Here is a 20,720-nt window from a genome sequence, read left to right as displayed (position 1 = left end):
TTTTCCACACAAACACAGATAGCTTGGAGAGCGTGGCACTCATCCGCTGGAGGAGGTTATGTGTTGTAAGCTCTTGTCAGGAGGATATGCACCGGGAAAAGCCAGTCGAGCGGTCTTAAAAGACAAGAGGCTGAGGAGGGGGGAGCTGACGAGGCCCCGGACTCCAGCTATACAGTCCAACAAGTGCATTATGTTCCCACTCAGTGGGGAGGCCGAGGCGGCTGCCAGGCTCCATGCGAGGCAAGATGGCAGCTTAACAAAGCAAACCCCTTCAGACATGAATGAACGTATCCACTGCTAATCCAGTCATTTAAGTCAGTGTGGCTCTCAGTGGGTTTCGGTGCATCACATGTACTCAAAACATTGAGGCTTTGAATCCTAATCATCACCTTGGTTATATCCTCCCTCCTCTTTCATCCCTCCCATCTTCTACCTCAACTCCCCCACTATGTTCTCATCATGTTACACTTCATTTATACTTCTACTAATACGATGTAAAAAGAGGATAAACCTCCAGCTGAAAAGAGCATCTCATGTTATTGAAACAAAAAATGTGCCCTCTCATACTGTAAAGCATCAAAATTAAAGTTGAGGCAGCGCTTCTTCAACACACACACACAAAAAAATAGAAGAGTAAGCATGGGCATAAATTAATAAATAGGTATTGGTCTACAGGCTCCTACCACTCGGCTGGAATGGTAGTTAGGTGCTGACAGAGATGCAAGTTGGGGTTGGAGAGGCAGAACCATGGGGAAGGATCCTGCAGAGTGGAGTTAAAAATAGAGCATGAAGTGGAGGAAGAGGAGGGGGGGAGGAAACGTACCTGTGGGCTTGGAGGCAGCCTAGTTAGCAATGAGCAGCACCACCGTGGACGATGCTGGGCTGGAGAGGGAGACAGAGAGAGATGGTAAGACAGAGATATAGAGAGGGAGGGATAGGAGGGGAAGGGTGGGGGGGGGGGCGGAGGATAATGAGAAAACTAGTCAGATTAGCATGAAACCACATGTTCGAGTTCAAAACAGACAATTATTTCACAGTAGGCTGCGGATGGCAGCAATGACAAGCAATAGTCTGTGACAGACCCACATGCTGAACTTATGTCTCCCAAACACACCCACTGGGTGTTCTATTAGTTGTTCTATTGTAGGCGCTAGAGGTGGGGATTTCATAAGTAATCCTTCCAGCAAAAAAAACAACAATATAGAGACAATGCGGTCATATGTAACACATTATGTCACGTCACGTTGCCTATACTATTTAAAAACTAGTCATTCAGAAATAAGGTAGCCCTCCTACTCCTCACAGCCAATCGCTTCCTTTCCGACACATCTTAGTCTTTTAGTATTAAAACGTAATTTACTGAGGCTTTTTGTGTTCACATAACATTCTTCTTTGTCTGTTAATCCAGGCTCTGGCCACACTGACGTCATAGTTTACCTTGCATGTGCATCTTTAGACATTGTAACCGTATATTACACCTCTGGATTCAACACAAGGGAAAACTACCAGCTAAAAAAGAAAGAAATCAACAGTTCTTATAAAACAAACAATTCAGCTATCAGCTGCATAAATCAGACACGTGTTAAGCCAAGAGCGACAACGTAATCTTTCAAAACACAAATCCTACACGCACATTCAAAAAAAACAATCAACAAAAAAAGAATGTATTTACAACCCTGAAGAGATTTGATCACTACTTCTGGCTTATTACACTTCATAGAATGCCTCAGATTGTATATTACTAATAACAGGAATTCAAGTGAGATCTGGCCTCAGAGAGGCGACAGTTAAATATTTACACCAGTAGGCAGCTAAACAAAGGCAACAGCATGCAGTCAACACAGAAGAAGTCCCACCATGAACAATCAGCGCTTTGTTTACTTGCGGGCCAGCCAGGTGCGGAGTTACTTTTTTTGTCAGCATGAAATATTCGGAGAATACAGAACTCATAGCCCATCATTTCGGTCCTAATAAGCAATTGTTCCCAACCTGTTCAGGAGGGACTTTAGTGAACGGAGAGGAGAGTGTTGAGCAGCTGTGTAGAAAATGCCTCCAGATTCTGAATACTGTGGATTTTGTAGTATTCGGTAAACACTTAAGACAGTGTTGTTATGCTTGATATTTTTGATGTTCCTGCATATCAAACATTTTGTTTCACGTGAATACAGATGAAAACATAAAGGAAAAATGTATATATTTGTGTGTTCACTTCGTTCACATTTGTCAATTAGGTATATTTGCTGCACTCGGAATAATTAATTATGTTTATAAATTACTCCATAAGCATTCATTAATTTTCAATACAGCTCATTATTTAGCATATTAACTAATTCAAATGAGTTGTGCAAACAAAACCACGATTAATTATGAACGACATCGCTGCCAATCTCTCCTCCTGTCGTCCACCGTCTCTTAATCATTGATGTGCATCGACGTGCCACAAGGAACCATTATGATTGCCCAATAAGAGACAATAAGAAGAGAACAGGCCTGTCAATGGATGACAAAGTAGTGCAACGAGTTTTCATCTCCTCTGAATGCAAAGTAAGTAAGTAGTATCTTCATCACAGACAAAAGAGACAAATATAAAGAGAGGCAAAACCTTTTAATTCAGAAAAATACATTTCAATTTACAGTACGAAGCAAACATGAAAAATGTGTTTTTCAATAGTCAAAAGGGTCTATATTTATTGTAAAAAAAATTCAAACCGTACACAGTCAATGCCTTATTTCTATTTTGTTTCTACATTTCAGATAAACATCGTCCTGATAAACCGTTATCATTGGCACTGCACTCATTCACTCGGTCTGGATGTAAGTGTCAGTTAATGTCTAATATCTAAATGTAAATGTGAGATTAGTGTCTATGCCAGCTCACAACTATCTGCTACTGCTACATAACGACCAGTTAGAATGGTTTATTATAGTGATCGTATCAATTAGCTGTTATAAACAGATAATGTGATCACCCAACAAATCTTATAGCCTTGCGCACGTGACATGAATTAGAAGAACAGACTATAATATGTCTTTCTACTCTGCAAGCAGGTGCAGTATACAGTATTTGGTGACAGCATACAGTCTCGTTTTATGTCTTTGAGAAATATTACTTTTATTGATTAAATTACAAATCTTACCTCGCTGTTAAATCTCGAATAGGAAACCCATAAAAGGGTCTGATGTCAAAACAAAGCCCCGGAATTAAGGGACATTGAGAGTTCAAGTATAAAGCCAGAATCAAAACACTTGACACTAACAGATTCTGGAAATCAAACTGTTTACTTTAAGGCAACTTATTTTGCTTAGTGATGTATTTTCCATGTTCCCCAGACGACCAGAGACAATGTGATGTTGTGCTATATCAGACTTTGATAGTGGATTCAGTAAGTTTCAGGGCCTTTGAAGAGCAGCCAATTTGTACCTACTCTGATGTGAGAAAACAAAGCTCAGTCATTCTCTAGCAGCCGTAGAATATGTAGAAACTTACTTACTAAAAACAGATGAAAGCAGGTTGAAAAAAAACATATAAACATGCCTTCACCAGCATTTACCAATTTGATCAAAGATTGCCATCACTGCCCTGTCATATCTGGACTCAGGTTAAATGAGGGGATTCTGTGGCAGGATAACAAATATTTATGAGAAAAACTCTCTACTCTACAATCTATATGGTAATTTCAATCATTATCATAAAGTTACTCCTGGAATACATTGCTGATTGTTGACTTCCATCCATCCATTTTCTGCTGTTTATCTGGGGCAGGGTGGCCATGGCAGCAGGCTAATCAAAGTAGTCCAGACGTTACCGTTGCCAGATTACTGCGAATGTGCGTTAACGGTCGAGCAATGCGGATACACCGTGCTCGTCTTATACGCAACTCTCTTCTCCGTTGCTGTTGCAGCAGAGGGTCATCCAGCTCCATATTCCATCTGGTTGAGAGGCTGGAATCAGTTAGTCGAGCTGCTGCTTTTAGTTGCTAAAGACTTTAGACAAACTTTACAGAGGACAGTGTTTTGCTCGAGGTTGCTGAGGAGAGCGCATGCAGCCATGTTGATTTCTTTACCTGTGTCTGAAGAGAACTCGCACATTTACTCTTAACTATGCGAGCACAGGGAAGCAATGGCAGTTCTATACCGTAATTACCTGAATTATAGTGAAAATCCATTATTTAATTATGAATTCGAAGTAATTTATAAGATCGATTTATCGCCCAGAGCTACCAGACATTTCTTTCCCCAACAACGCCTTCCAGCTCCTCAAGCCAGATGAGATGTAGAATTCCTCCAGCATGTTCTGGGTCTACCTCGCGGTCTAGGAAAACCTCCAAAGGGCTCCCAGGAGACATCCTGATCAGAGGCCCAAACCACCTCAACTAACACTTGGCTGCAAAGTGCCCAGTGTGTGCTGGAGGCCACAGTCTGATAAAGCCAACAGAACCACATCATCCGCAAAGAGCACAGAGGCAGTTCTGAGGTCCCCAAACTGGACACTTGAGATCTTGTCGATGAAGACCACAAAGAGAACCGGTGACAAGAGATAACCCAGGTAAAGCTCAACACTCACTGAACATGTGCTTGATTCATGCTGAGAGAACAGACACAGCTCTCTCTCTCTCTCCGGTTATATACGGACCAAATGGCTCACATCAATCCGCAACAAGACACCCCTGAAGCACAACACAGACCGGATGGATTGATCCAACCAACAATGTAAAAAGTGGACGTCTCCTTTAACCTTCCCAATGTTTTCACAAAAGGAAACTCTTTCATCTGAGTGGAACATTTGGATCCTCTGAATAGAAACAGGTGTGGCAGTGAAAACCAGGGGTCAGCACATTCATACATGTGGCTACATGGGCTGGTGATGCCAAAGAGGTCCCTCTGACTTCAAAGGAAAATACTGCGTACGACGTGGAAACAGGTGTATCATTAACCTGTGAACAGCATAACAACAAGGCTTTCTCACTTGGTGCTTTTCTGCCTTCTTTAGTTTTAAGCTACTACAACAAAAATGAGGTTTCCAGCCCACAATTCTCTTCCTGTGGGAGTCGGAAAAGTAAAGATAGTCGGGTGGGCACCCAGGGAAAAATATCCAACCTGTGAATATAAATAACTCAGATATTCTGTCCCTCCCTCACAGGTCCTAAACATGCTCTGGTAAGAGACAGACAGTGATTTCACTTTGATGAGAGCACCCTGTTAGCAAGCCAGACATCGCAGTTCGGCTAGTTGATATATTTGTCACTTTCACTGCTGAGTAAAACCTAACAGACAAAGGGGGATGAATGGGATAATTGGGAGCATAGCATGAATCAAAAAGTGAAGGGATTCATGTGGTTAAAAGCTCAGATGTAATAATTGAGTCTTTTCATCATCTTGTTTGGTGTCATTTGCCCAAAGGTTATATTTGAAATTCTCCAACTTCACTTGCAGTCTGGCAGAGGCACTGCTTCAAAAGTAAAACTCTGTATTGGTGTCAGAAAACTGATGTTTTTTTCACTTTAGCCAGTGATTATTGTGAGAAAATGCAGCTAATCTTGTGTGAGCAACATGTGTTGAGCAGCAACAAGCCTTTGATGTAGATAAAAGACCTTTCTGACCACAGTCTGGTCTGGCAAACAGATAAGACGTTAGCATAAAATTTGTGTTTGTGAATGAGGTCTCTCTGACCCTGATACTGTGTGCATGTCAACATTTTTATCAAGTCAGGTTTATTCATAGATTCCATCGTTAAAGTATGTCTTTAAGGATTAAGCACAGACAAGCCTTACTCCATTTACATAGACTAGTCAACACACACTTTATAGCCCTGATTGAGTCATATATATATTTATTTTTATCTTAACTAATTCAAGAAAAGTCAGCTGGGCATTCTTGTTCTCACAACCACAGTTTCCTGCTGGTGGCCACCGGGATCCGCCCAGTACAACCACGATCCTCTACTGTTGGCTACTCTGCAGCAGCACAAATTGCACAAATGCACCTTGACATTAGCTGTCCTTCACTTTTTCCAAAACCACATTCTTCTAGCTGCTGTAAGGGCTGACCCCTTTCTGGTCACAATCCCACTTAATACTTGACAAATACAATTAGACCCATTCCATCAACACCCTTTCTGTCTTGGTCAAATTAAAATGGCTTGCTTTTTCTAGTCCACCACAAATCAACTATTAACATGCCGAAAAGGAATACCAGGCACAGATAAATGTCAGTGGTAAAATGTACACAAGCTAATGAGTTCTGAACACCACTCACACAGTTTGGCTGAAATAAAACACAAAGGACAAGACTGATGACAAGTTCACTATATTCAATTATCCGGCCTGAACCGAGGCTGTCGCTGTGCTCAGTCAACTCAACTTAGGTAAATGAACTGTCAAAGCTTTGACGGAACAGAACAGACCAAAAGCCGTAAACACTATCAATATTCCTCAAGATAAGCACTTAACGAATGGTTGATATCAGATGACAGCGCTGGTGTTACACAAATCACATGAAACCAATTTGCCACATCTTTGTTTTGGATGACACAATGTCAAGAAGCTAGAAATCGTTTCGGTGGGAACTTTTTGGAAAACACAGAACTTCTTGGGGTGAATGTTTTATGAGAAAGGGCGTTGGTTGCCTCTTCCAGAATTAGCTCAGCACACACACACACACACACACACACACACACACACACACACACACACACACACACACACGTCTATGCTCATTATCAGCTACACCACAACACACAGGAGCCACTTTGTATCGCCAGGGAAACTCACACATCCTCGCCCCGTTTCCTGGTATGACCTCACTCACAGCAGAATACAAACATTGTACGTCAACCATCAGCATTTTTTCCCAGCGTGAGAAGAACAGGTCTTTTTTTAAAACCCCATTTAACCGTTTGGGTGTTTAATCTGGCCTGTAACACAAGACAAGTATACATTGTTTACAAAAGAAATGACCAACGCTACAATGGAATATTACGTTCTCATGAATTTTAAGAGTTTTGCTCATTTACTGCATTCCCTTAATGGTTTATATTATCACACTCTATTAGACTATCTGCAAATAGCAGGTGGAATTGTCTTTTTTTTCTGCTGGCATGAGTAGATTATTACTGACATTAAGTGGGTTCCAATTTAATCACAGAACTAAATGTTTATTTTGGAGAGATTATGCTTAGATGCAAATACAAGTCACCCCGTCCTTCCTTGTCTCGACACTACCAATGTTCTATTATACACAATAACATGAGCTATGTAGTGAAATCAAGTTGTTGAATTATTCGCACTGATAAATTACTTTTACAGACAAGCCTCCAGAGCCTAATTTTCTTTGGAACCAAATAGAAGTTATTCTTATCTTGTCTGCCTATGCATGAAAAAAGCTCCATCTGAGAGCTGTAGTAACACCCATGCTGATGGCCAGCATCTCATCCTGTGCACTTTCAAAGATGTGGCAGCGGATGTGGGAGTGAGCTGCGGTCGCACACAGCACTTCAGTATGACATTTGCACTAAATTAAATTACAAGTTTAGCATTGTGAAATTAATGCGAGGGACTCTGTGATTTATTGAACTTGGACCGTGGTGTTCACTGTGGCTCCTAACCAAGCTCCTCTGTAATGGGGCGCCAGCTACGGCCGGGTCTCGGTCCCTATGTAGACTGTTCAATAAGGCTGAACCTCTCACCTTAATGACTGTCGACTTCTTTCCTCAGTCGGATGCACTTTTAATTATCAGCTCCAAGGCTCTCCGTAGCGTCTGTACTCGGAGGACTGGGCTCGCCTTTTAACTAAGAACCTCCAACTTTAGAGAGTTGGCTCAAAGTCAAGCTCAAAATCTGTTAGCATTGCTCAATTTCAGCCACACAGCAGCAGAACTGCAGTAACCCTTTCATGGTCGCGTTGTCCTGAGCTTGGCTGCTACGCCAATAACCGGCGCAGCTGCTGAGCTGGTCTTCGTTTCATGAGCAGCAGATGCCCTAACAAAGCCAACAACACTGACATCTGACAAGTAAGGACAACCTTGATCTCATTTTGTGGAGAATTGTTCCCATTTTAGGCTCCGGTATACACATTCTGTATGTAGGATACTGATCCTACTTATATGTTGGAAAATCCCATATTTGCTATTCTGTCTTAAAACAGTACGACCTTAAGGAGCCAGTTTGGTGAGCAGCTTCAATGCAAAATGTGTTTAAAAATCGTAAATCATTTCAGCATCAGCCTCTCACTGTACATACATCACCGATTCTCTTACTGAGACAATAATACATGCGAGAGATCTCATCAGTGTCTGATGCGTCATGTGCAGAGGACTTCTTTGGAACAGAAGCCTAATCAGGCTGAACAAACTGTTGTTTTTAACCGACCACATAATGTGCATATTCTGCCTATTTCTGTGGTTCACCCAAACAGGCAGCAACAATGGCTTTATACCAAGCAGCTGTTCCTCTCGCCCTGCTGAAACCCTCACAGGGCCTTCATTATCGCTGAGCACATTTTCTTCCATCAGCTTTTGAATTAGCCATCAGTGCTTCTCCAATGAGTCACAAAAAGTAAATCCTTCTGTAATGATATCATAAATTCATATTCTTTCGGAATATCACATAAAGATGGATTGTCATGTTTCTTGTTGTTGTATATTTATATTGTATTGTGTTATTTGACATTGTTTGTGGGGGGATCCACCTTGCCTGTGCAACATTAAAGTAGACGTCGCAGATATTTGTATAGTAAAAAGGCAATTCATGTGCTAATAGCTAGCGCACTGGCTGCTAGCGGTTAGTCATGGCTGTACCTGTTGGTAGAAGTTGATTATTTTGAGTATATATTTGCTACTCCTTAGCAAAATGTCCTTTTTATTGACGTAATTTTGGATATTGGAAAAATGTATCTCAGAAAATGAATCTTCTCACTCTTACCAAACAAAACTTTGGTAATTGGGTCAGTGTTATTTTGGATATATAGAGACACTGAACAGCATGGTTAAACTGGCAGTGCAACAAGCAGATAATCTTGCTGGATCAGCCGATGTTTTATTTAGCAGGTAACCCAGCTGGATCGGCATCTTCGAGCCACTGGCTGATCTCCCTCTACCGCTGTGTCGGATAATCATTGAGACGGAGCTCAGCCAGTCAGATACCAGTCAGCGCTGAGCAACAGCCTTGTTAGTTTCTTTCAAATATAATCTACCTCAAAAGAAAGGCCACCGGATCATCTTCCAACTGCTTGATTATTTTTTACAATATACTCCCAATATATTGTATCTAAACATCCTCATCTGAAGAAGTTTAAGTTGATGTGATGCAACAAGAAATGTTTATTCACCTAAGAATCAGGTCTCACAGAATCCGACCAAAACATAACATTCAGGATTAGCACTTTTACTTTACAATGCAATATTAACTGTAAGTGTAAAATAATTCATTGTTTACTTCCTCAGTAAGGGGGCAAACAGCTTTAGTGTCACATCACAGATGAAAGCATAGCCTGAATACAACATGCTAACTCTGGCTCGGTCCTATTCCATTATTAATAAGCTTCTTATTTGTAAAGAACATCTAACACTAATAGCCTCCTTTCCTTTTTGATGTGCAAACCAGACTTTGTGCAGCAAAATAAATGACCAGTTTCTCATCTTCTAAAAAAAACTCCAATGTGTGAGAGTGCTACTGAGAAAATAGCACAGGCCTTTAAAAAAAGAAGGAAAAAAAAAGAAGGGAGAGAACACAAGGATTAGTGATCCATCATCACACTGAGTCATATTGGGGCCAAAGATGACTTCTGGGATGGACAGATGTCTAATATTAGTGAGAGAGATGAAGAATAAGTATAAGAGGATGGAAATGTGCTCAAATGGAACAGTGGAGAGAAAGTGGAACTTAACTGACAGTAAAAGAAACCTATTTGAACTGCATATATGAGCCAACATCAAACACACCACCAGGAGGAGAAGGTTGCTGAGTGGGAGTCATCTCGTTGCTTCTGCAGAGCTTCCTGCTCCCGTTTTGCTCTGTTCATGCTCTACTGTCTTCCTCTGCGCCATCTAAATATTTGATATGTAGCCTGATGTTGTGTTAGGGATGTGTCCCACTCTTTGATCAGGCAGACTGTCATTGATTTGTTGCTGGAGCAGAGAAAGGCACTGACTGTGTCATCACGTAGGAAGAGGCGATGAAGACGGGCTCACTGAACAAAGGCAAATCAATAAATAATGCATCATCAGCTTGTCTTCAGCTGTTTTATTAATCATTAAAAAGGCCCAATACAGTGCAGTACCACCATGAAATACTGTTGCCACCAGTTAAAGGAATGTTGCTCCAATTGGTGTGAACATGTAGGTGTGATCAGGTGTTCCAGTGTCAGACCAACTTGAAAGTTGTGTTGCTGTAAATAGTGTTTTTTTGTAGGTTTCATGTTTAATGCGTATGTTTACTGTCAAGAAATAAATACAAAATGCTTCAACCAACCTGTTCTCATTCTCAATGCGTCAAATGACGTAGCTTGGGCACTGCTCCTTGGCGTGGTGACTTTACCCACCGGCGGCATTATGTGCAGAGCAAGTGACGTGGCATGAAGTGCGAAATAGTCCACACAATGAGGTGGAAGGCTGAAACAAGCACAGGACTTTAGTCCAGAAGACTGCTGTTCGTGTTCCGTGCAAAACTAAAAGTTCACGTGAGTCATTAGTGTCCCTAATCATGTGACGTGTTTGTCAATTTCTAGTCAAGTGTGTCGTTAGTCAGTCAAGTTAACATCAACCATACATTTTTAAAAAGGCAAGTATGTAAGTAACGCATTGTAATATCGACCCGCCGTCTCTGACACGTGCAAAACTGGCATTAAGGGGGGAGTAGGGCATCGAAATTTGACGCTTAGTTCCGCAGACCATGCTGCGTTATTTGATGCATTGGTGGGAGAACGTGTTGCTTTTAGAGTTCAGCATCCCATACTGTTCGTCTCGAAAGTGCTCTTGGAAATGCTCAAAATCAAACAGCAAATGCAGCAGCAATTACAGAAAGACAGTTTTTTGAGCCAAGGAAGATGAGCTTTATACTACAAAATCATATCAGCTCGTGTTGCATTACTGAGCCAAAATCCACTGTCGCTCTGGCTTTGATGTTCAAACTATGGTCCTGCACAGCCAGGAAAAAGTGTCCTAAAAACGGGAACTAAAATCTGGAAGAAAGAGGAAATGTTGCTGCTGCCTAAATCCTATGGGTAATCGTTTGCATTTGATCACCACGCATGAATATGAATGCTGCTCTGCGTGTCCTTGAAAAATCCCCCCAATTTAAAGTCACTCGCTAGGGTAGGGGGACTGATGCGAACATTTTATGCACTTCTTCGGGAACATGACAGCTATTCAAAAGAATTACTCCAACCTCCAGCCAAAACGTCTCATGTAAAACACAGTCACAAGTGGCACGAATTTAATTTACTCAGCGTGGTGCTGCAGAAACAGCACAAGGGAGACAAAAAAACGAGAGATGAAAAAGAGAGATGAAAAAGGGAGAGCGCTAGGGTGCAGAACAATGCCAAGTAGAAGATTGCAGGTGGCTGGCTTTGTCGAGGGGTGCTTGAGCATGTTTTCAGGCTCATTTCAGTGTAATTTTCTCCCTTTATCCATGGGCACGCAGCCTGTGAAGGGTCACAATAAAGCATGGAGCCTTGTGCTGGATGGAAAGAGGAAGGCCAAGCAGTGCCGACAAGTAGGCAGACAGAAAACGTGACGTGGTTCTGGAAAGTCTGCTGTTTGTCCCTGGCACAAGAAAAGAGAGAAACAGCGTGTTCACTGAGGCAGCCTGCATGCAGACAGTGATGCACGTCACAATGCTTTGGATAATTTGATCTAAAAAGAGAACGCAACCTGAACTTCTGCACTAGATTGAAACGTAATGTTCTCTTAACTTAGTTTTAGGTTTTATTACATAAATTCAAAACTATTTCTGCCATGGCTCTGATAAAGAGGGTTCTTGAGTGCCAAATACTAAAGAGTGTCTCAAAATGAAATGTTAAAAAAAAAGGAATTCAGAGAAAGGACAGAGAAATAGAAAAGTAGTAGTGTAATGTGGCCTTCAAAATGGGCTTGAATTGTGGGGACAAGCTATTTTTTAACTAGTGTCCTATTTCTTTAAATGCGTTACGAGAAATTTAGTTGAAATTGGCCCAGTAGAGTTTGGATCCCAGCAGGGTAGTGTTAAGTTAGATAAAAAGTTTAAAGATTAAATCCTCCGGATTTCATATTTTCACTGCAATTCCTGGTTCAGTCTAGATTTCAGAACATGAACATGTCTCTCAAGAGGTCTCTCAGGAAGTAGAGATTATGTTTTTTTTGGTGAAGTCCCCAAGAGGTAAAGCCCAGAGTAGTTCTATTAACAATAGATGGAGAAAGATTTTTTCAGGGCAATGTGGAGGAGCAAAAGATGATTCTCCCGACATATAAACTGGATTTATGCTTCTATGTCAAGGTCTATAAAGGTCTGGCCAAAGATGCCTCCAGCATAGGAACTAAGTCATCAGTATAGGAGGTAACCCGCTGATTGCCACAGCGCCAAAGCACTGATGCAAATTATCAGGCCTGAATATTAATCAGCATGTTTTTGAGGATTGCTTAATTGTAACTTCTCAAGAAAAATGACCCAAAGAAAATCATTGGTTACACTTTTCAAATGTGAGTATTCACCGTTTTTCTTCAGCCTAGTTCAAACGTACAACGGGTGTTTTTGTAAACAGAGTTTTTCCTCCTTTTTTCTCAAAAAAAACAAATTGAAAAAACCCACAACTGAAGCACTGTCAAAGCCATTTGTCAGGTGCCGCACGCACAAAAGCATCTGTCTGCGTGTGAGGTCTGTGTTGTGGGAGCGTTGCATTGTATATTGTAACAGTTCTTTCTGAAGCCTCTGTTCCTCAATATAGTGAAAGAGTGAATATGTGTAAACATTTGGCCACGTCCGCTGTTTATGCATGTATTTATGCCGCTGTTGCACAACATGTCATCTCATTAGTGCCGCCTCACAAAAGGAGATAACAGCGCACACTCTGACACCCGTCTACAGAACAACACTAAAGCAGAGTTTCTGAAAATCTTCAATCAAAAGCTGTTTTCAGTGACCTAAAAAGCAGTTTGTGTGTGGACAAAAGCCTGACATGCATAGTAAAGAACAAGTTCACAAAAATACCTGTGTACGTTTGAAGACATCACCTTGGGCTTTAGGAAACAGCATTTTACTTGACTAATTAGTACATTCTTTGGACAAATCAGATAATCAATTAATTGAGAAAATAATTGTCTGATTAATCGTTTAGTCACAGTGCCTTGCAGTGTAGCTACAAGTCAAGGCCATTTTATTTACAGCTGTTCACATCTGGCACATGAAACTGTATGAAATGTCTAACACACTCTGTGAGGGGGGGGGGGATCTGGGAACCGACAACATGACAGTGTTACATTTAGTAAAGAACATACTCAGAATGCTCCTGTGTTGAGAGGTTAGTGTTCTTAGGATAGCTTCAACACTTGAAGACGTTGTGGTTTTGAGGCATCAAAGTGGCCTGGGAGTACGTAGGAGTATCTACTGAGTGGGAAGAGATTGACTACAGCTTCGGCTGATGCGTCAGGAGCAAAATAAATCTCCCCTTTGGGACATGCGGCATTCCGAAAAACAGTTGCTGAAATGACCTGCAATGACTTCACAAGTATGCCGTTTGTTCATAACGTGGGATTCAACGCGATTATATGACTGAAACCAGAAACACGAGACTCACAGCTCACACCAGTACCTGGTTCCCATGAGTCAAACCAGGGACAAAAAAGCCCCAAGCGAATCTGTCACAATGCAACCCATAACCCACCCGGTCGCATTTTTTCGATGTATAAGCTTCTAAAGATCCGAGCATGAAACAGGCTCTTTGTGCAGAACAAAGTTTTACAGAGACCAGTGGCATATTATCTGGTGGGTATTCCCCTTGAGTCAGGGGATGCTACACACGCACACAAACACACACACACACACACACACACACACACACACACACAGATGGACAAAAAAGACGGCGGCACACAGGGCCCATTCAACTGGATGTATGCATGGGTTTCTCTACACTTCAAGTTTAATGTCCCCTCACACACATGCACACACACTTTTTTTTTCTCTCCCCTCCATGCTCCTGTGACAGAATATACTCTTTGTTCACGATCTCTGAGGGAGAGTCGGAGGAGCTGGGCTGCCGGGGCTCTGGGACCGGACATGGATAAATGGACTGTCCTTCATTGCAGCATGAGGGGAGCAGTCGAACACCCCGAGCAGGAGATCATACATCTATTATCAAAGGGCCTTTTGAAAAAGGCTTCAGCTACAACCACCGCACGTTTGAAGTGATAGTTACTCGCACGCAGGTCCAAGCCCACATGTATTTGCACAAGCGTGTGGTGAAGGTCCGGTACTATACACACACACACACACACACACACACACACACACACACACACACACACACACACACGTTCCTCTATGTATCAGATCCAACAAGAAAAGTCTCTTCTGTCCATCTAATTCACAGCAAACCAAATGGACAGTGCTTAAGAACCTACGCTGTGGTGAGATATTGAAAAGGGGTCTTTCAGAACAGCAAATTAATATTTGATTCAAAAGCTGTCGCTTTTTAGAAAGTGCTATCTTGTATGCCTAGCAATGAATATATCACTAGAACCGTCTACCCACTTTGAGTTAACTGCTAAAAGACTGAATTGTGTATAGGCTACAAAATGGATAAAAGAATATAGGGACACGCTCTCATTCAATTCCCCAGAAGGGACGCTTTTTTTTTCTCCCCAGCAGTGGCTCAGAGTGGGGCTGTTAATCTTAACATGACGATGTGGCCGACTAGCGTGTTGGAAATGTTACTCCACATTAGTACTGATGTGTTTCTGCGTCACAGAGCCTCACCAGGCATCCTCATCACGCAACGGGACAGTTAAGCTCCCCTGCAGGTGCAATGGTTTTTGGCTTACTTCAGGTTACAGCCATTTAAAGGGGATGAAATGGTCCCTCTAGGGCGCCATTAAACTGCAACCAAGGGTACTACGCTGTGTCCCACAGAACACTAACGAGGCTACAACACACAACTTTTTTTTTTTGTTCAAATTTAAAGCTAAAATTGCTCTAATAACTATGAATAAATAAACTACTAGCTGGGGTTACCTGCTGGAGTTTAATTCAAATACCTTCACGTCTTCACGAACGGTCCAATTACTATTTGTGTCCATAGCTCCATCTCAAAGGCAGAGTGATTGGATCACAGGGTCTAATCTTGGCTCTCTAGTGTCTGGATTTGTGAGAGATTTGTTCGTGATCACAACTATTGATCACACTGTCCTAGACCACCGCAAGCACAATGCGAATACTAAAAGCTGAGTCAGGTGAAACAGGCCTTTGCGATTGTCGCTGAAAACATTTGAAAACCTTCGACAACATTTGAACCTTTAAAGGACTTGGACATCGGTCAACATGCACTCCCTTTCTACCTACATTCATTTGCCTCGCTTGAGTGAATACAATGAAAGGGTTAAGCGGTTGTTGCTGTTGAGCATTTTTCTTTTTAAATTCACTTTTAGAGTTTTCATTACCCACATCTAATCTGTGGCTTTTCTATTAGGGGGGGATTGAATTCTGTGTTTGCATTAAAAATCCCACCTAGTGAAGCATTACATTAGGTGCTATTTCTGTTCGAAAAGAAGAAGTTGCTGTGTTTCTCTTCAAGGAGAAATACTAATTAATACCTAATACTCTCATCTCTAAAATATCGCTGGGCTGGAAACTCTACTCCGAGACACCTTGAAGAGCGCAGCTGCCTCCTGCACACGTCTAATAGCCATCTGTGTGAGACTTTAAATCAATTAACCAAGCCTCTGTGTGGCCAATCTGAGTACAGAGTTCCTTGTTGTGTTCCTCATTGACTGAAATAAACTCTGTTACTGATTTCTCTTCTTTCTGTGGAGAGTGGATAAGCTGCCTTTCTGTTGTTGCGTCACTTCTAGACTTCTAGTGGCCTTGTTGTGGGCTTCATCGGCCAACACACACACACACACACACACACACACACACACACACACACACATACACACACTGCCAGACAACTCTCTTGACTGTAGAGTGCTCTAATTAGTGTGGATAAACAGTAGAGTTGATAACGCTGTGCTTGTGTAAAGATAATAGAGCTTCCTCAGTGATTGATCTGTTTGTGAAAAGGTCACAGGTCGGCAAAACAGACAGAGTTACTGTTACAGAGAAGTACAGCCTGTTCTATGTAAACTATAGAGCTGTATGCTGTTGTAAGTTCTCAGCAATAGCACACTGCATGCTGCACAGGTACAAACCGGTGTGTAATACTAGAAGGCATCCTCTTCGGCCAGCTGTTCAAATCAGCATCATTTTCTTCGAGTGTTTGAAAAGAAATCCGCCGACTAGAGTGAGCAGATGGTTTGGCAGCGCGTAGCGAGGCTTGAGATGTTCAATTAAGAGTTCAAACACAACATTTTTATCCGGTTGGTCATCCGTAATGAATTCCTCATTTTCCTCTATTATCAGTTTTGTTTTATTGCTGTCTGGAGGACATTACTTACACTTAACAATTCCAACAATGTTGCTTTCGCATTAACATCACACTTGCTGCTTGAACAAGTTCATCATATTCCTCTACATTATATTCAAGCAGGTGTTTTATCAGGTTTGTGGTGTTGAAGTCTCTAAACACTCCCAAAAACCTCTTTTGCTTTATTACTTATGAAACGGAAAGTACAGCCACACCGCTGGCATGATGTCGGCTGTTGCGGTTACTGTTGTGATCACGTGTTGTCGCCTGTCTTAACAGTAGGCCACGTATTTCAAATCGATGTGTACATTCAATTTTAATGCAATCAAAAGCTTCTGACCACAAGTCAGTGACTATCTGAAAAATATTCCATCAGCCAACCAAAAATGCATATTTTTTTCATATTCCAGCAAAATTGCTCATCTGATAGATTTTTTTTTTTCCTGCATTTTGCAAAAAAAATAAATAAAAATGGTGATTTCTTTTCCTGACACATTGAAGCTCGGAACGCTTACAGCTGCATCACGGCAGGGCCTGCTAGATTGCATTGATTATTACTGAGGGGAACCATATGGGAGAGAGGAGAGGAGGGGGGAAAAAAAAGGAAATAGAAGAGAAGCGAGGGGCAAAGGATGAGGATAGCACTAGGGATGAAAGTGAGATTTATATGCAAAAGAGGAGAAGAAAACACAGGAGAGACGGAAATACATGGAGAGTAAATGCGATTAGATGTGGAGAGGAGAGGAGAGAGCATCCTCTCAGTGTGGACGGGAAGGCTAATCCCAAAACATGGAGCAGATTAAGTGCATGATACAAAATGCATGTTTATGAGGCACGGCCCTCAGATGAGGAACAATCTGCCTCGAGGGATTGGGAACAGACACAAACACATTTGATGATATGAACCCTTAGCAAGCAGCACACACAGGCACACTTTCGGTAATGTCACAACCAGGTAAAATTTCCAAAGCTCTTGTTGGTAATGCTAAAGTCAAACATCTAATATAAGTGTTGCTGTTTTATTAAAATTAAAGTATGATGACGTTTTACTGAACTAAGCCAGCAACACGTGTTTATTTTCAGCACAGAAAAACACACACACACACACACACACACACACACACACACACACACACACACACACACACACACACACGCTTACAGATTCTAATTTCCCTTCATAAAACATATGGACATCTCTAATTGTCCTCTTTATATGACACAACTAAAGTCATGTTTGTCATTGTGTGTGTATGAGTGAGACAGAGAGGCTGAAAAAGGACCTAAGATTTCCCAAGGATTGTATATCCATAGTGCCATCTAGTGTCTCCTGGAAAACACACACACACGCAGACGTGAGATCCCAGCTGTGATTATGCCACGGACAGAAGACGGTTTTTTAATGTAAAGCCTTTTCATGCAACACATTACAGAAGCTGACATTAATCAAAGCCATTTCAATAGTTTCCTTTAAAAGTCTTCATTTCTAGGGCTCCTTTATGAGAGCTGACACCAGACTCATGAAGTGTGGAACAGTTGCACACATTATATTCTCTAATCCCACTTAAGTGTGTACACACAAGATAAATTAGACAGAATTGAGTTTCAATAGATATGGAGAGCAGGTGTAATGAGCGAGCCATCTGCCGTTCTCATGAGAGATTAATAGAAACAATTAACAACAACATATTAGTGAAATGATTCATAACATGATCATTCTTGAAAAAAATACTCATTATGTCAGTAATCACATCTTGCTATTCGATCTGTGCGTGGTAATGATAATTAAAGTGATAATTTATTTAGATTAGTTATGGCCTTTGTTTAAATATTTTAGAGCCGTCTTCATTAAATGGAAAATTAGTGAAATGTGTAACGACATCTCACATTAGTTGATCAAGTTGTACTTAATCTTGTTCAATAAAGATGCTATAACCAGAGTTAAGAGTAGCGAATGTGAAACAATATGATGAACCACGTGTATGTTGCATGACTGAATAAACCAGCAGCTAAATATATTCAGTTAACTTCATTACTGTCCGGTGTAAACAAAACTAAAAAAGAAGAAGCAAAAACCACTGATTAAAAAAAAGGTCAAAGGAGAAAAAAAAAACGAGATTTCTTGCTACACTAGAGACCAAGAAAAAAAAATCCATTTCAATTACATCTGGACATGGTACTTACATCCAGATACTCCTACTCATTCAAATATTTCCGTCACCGTGACGGGAATGTTCCCGTCAACCTACATTTCAGAGCCATGCGTCAAAACAGAACACTTCCTCTGATGCTGCACTGGCACACAAGCATGCACACATACACTGGTTTGTTACACAGACGAGTAACATAAACATTTCACCTGGAGCAGTAAAAAAGAAAACACACTGTCCTGAGCAGAGCAGAGAAACCGATAACGTGCCACGTTCTGTTCTGTTGCACTGCAGTAGTGTACAGCAGTGATATAGGAGCTGTTGTTGCTGTTGCTACTGAAATTCAATATACTGCGGGTGAGAGGAGCCGTGTCCTGCGAAATCCATTATGAAACCGACCTCTACTTAGCAGTACAAAGGCCACGGCTTTGCATGTCTGTGAGTGTGCACACGGCGTAATTGCTGCTGAGGATATTGAGCTTATGGGGGCGCCCACTGCGCACCAAACTGTCCCTGACTCCCCATCTGTCTTCCTCTCAGTGTTGTCCCTGCATCTGTTTCATCTCCCCGCCGTCCTCAAGGCTGCATCCCTCTCCAGTGTCTACTTCGCTCTTCTTCATCGGTCCTTCCAGGATTTAAATGACTGCAGCTAAATGAAATGCTTCTTGCACCTTCCGTCTAGGGCTGCATGGGATTACTCTCTGATATTTCTGGTACAAAGCCTCTAACTTCTTTATAGACTTGGTTTTCAGTGTTAATCGTAGTGTTTGGCCTTGAAATTATACTAAAAGATAAGAAAGGTAATTGACAGGTGTCTTGACGGACATCTATACATAGGTCAGGGTTGACATGTAGACATTATTGATTTCAGCTATGGCCTCATAATTAAAAAAAAAAATGTTACTACCTTTTCCTGTATGTATGTAATACATATAATGTTATAGATTTTTTTTAGATACTAAGCCTTTCTTTATACTAGTGTCTCTTAAATCAGGAGACCCAAAATGGGTCACAGAGTTGCTCTGGTGGATCTTATAATCAAACCTGATTCTCTAGCTTAAAAAACTCCCATCTGATTCTCTGGTTGAATTTTGGTTTCATGCTGTAAGCTCCAAGCCATTTTAATGTTCTTCCTTTCCCCCTCTTGCGCAGTTTCCTAGAGCATCTTGAAAGAGATTTCAAAAAGTGCCATTACTCATTAGCATCTCCCTTGTCAGGAGAGCACTGTGCGAGAGATAGAGAATAGGGGCCTCATTACAGAAACATATCCTAACTGCTTGTCCAATCTTAAGTTTCCTAGATAGGATAGCTTCCTATTACAGAAACACTTCCCAAACTCATGACTGTGTCCTCTCCTATCTCATTCCCTCTATCCTCTTTTAACTCATGTTGTTTCCCATTTTCATTGTCATTGCCATACAGACCTAATTTAATTTTTGGCAGTTATTTTGAATTTAGGACAGGCTCTACGCCATCCTCACGATTCCCAACTTGAGAAATCCCACAAAGTTAGGACAGCTCTGTAATAAGCTAAATTCCCATCCTTAGATAAGATAGGATTTTTTTCCTAAAAGCAGTTAAGAAACACATTTCTGGAATACCAAAAATCCTACATGTAATCCTCAAATGAGATAAGACTTTTCTGAAAATTTTGGGAAATGAGGCCCTCTACATCTCTAGTGGGTTGGCAGTGAACCCAAAAACTCTACCCTAATTCAAGAATGAAAGTAACTCATCACACCAGGGGATATTTCAAACTGTCACTGCAAGAAACTGAGACAAAAACATGCTTCAAACAGAGGCTGGTGAGGAAATGTGTGAAAACATTATCCGAGTATTACATCAACATTTCACTATGACAAGGGAGACCGTGAACAACTACAAGCTATTACAGGAGAAGAAAGTAGTGGAAATGTGTTTTGATCCATTCAGGTTGATTCACCTTGATAAGTATTGAAATTCTGTTACGTCTTTTGTAAC

The 20,720-nt window shown here is 41.3% G+C and overlaps 1 protein-coding gene across 1 annotated transcript in view; it reads right to left on the bottom strand.

The window, feature by feature from the left end:
* Positions 1-20,720, bottom strand: part of mid2 (midline 2) — a 134,994-nt gene that overhangs the window by 103,598 nt on the left and 10,676 nt on the right. Inside the window, exon 2 of the mRNA XM_068714910.1 lies at positions 824-882. The gene's annotated coding sequence lies outside the window, so the exon portion shown is untranslated. The remainder of the gene's footprint in view (positions 1-823; positions 883-20,720) is intronic.

Source organism: Cebidichthys violaceus, unplaced genomic scaffold (assembly GCF_023349555.1).
Source record: "Cebidichthys violaceus isolate CVI_PGR_0920_01 unplaced genomic scaffold, fCebVio1.0.p SCAF_2, whole genome shotgun sequence".
Classification (NCBI taxonomy): Eukaryota; Metazoa; Chordata; class Actinopteri; order Perciformes; family Stichaeidae; genus Cebidichthys; species Cebidichthys violaceus.
This window is presented reverse-complemented; position numbering and strand designations above follow the sequence as displayed.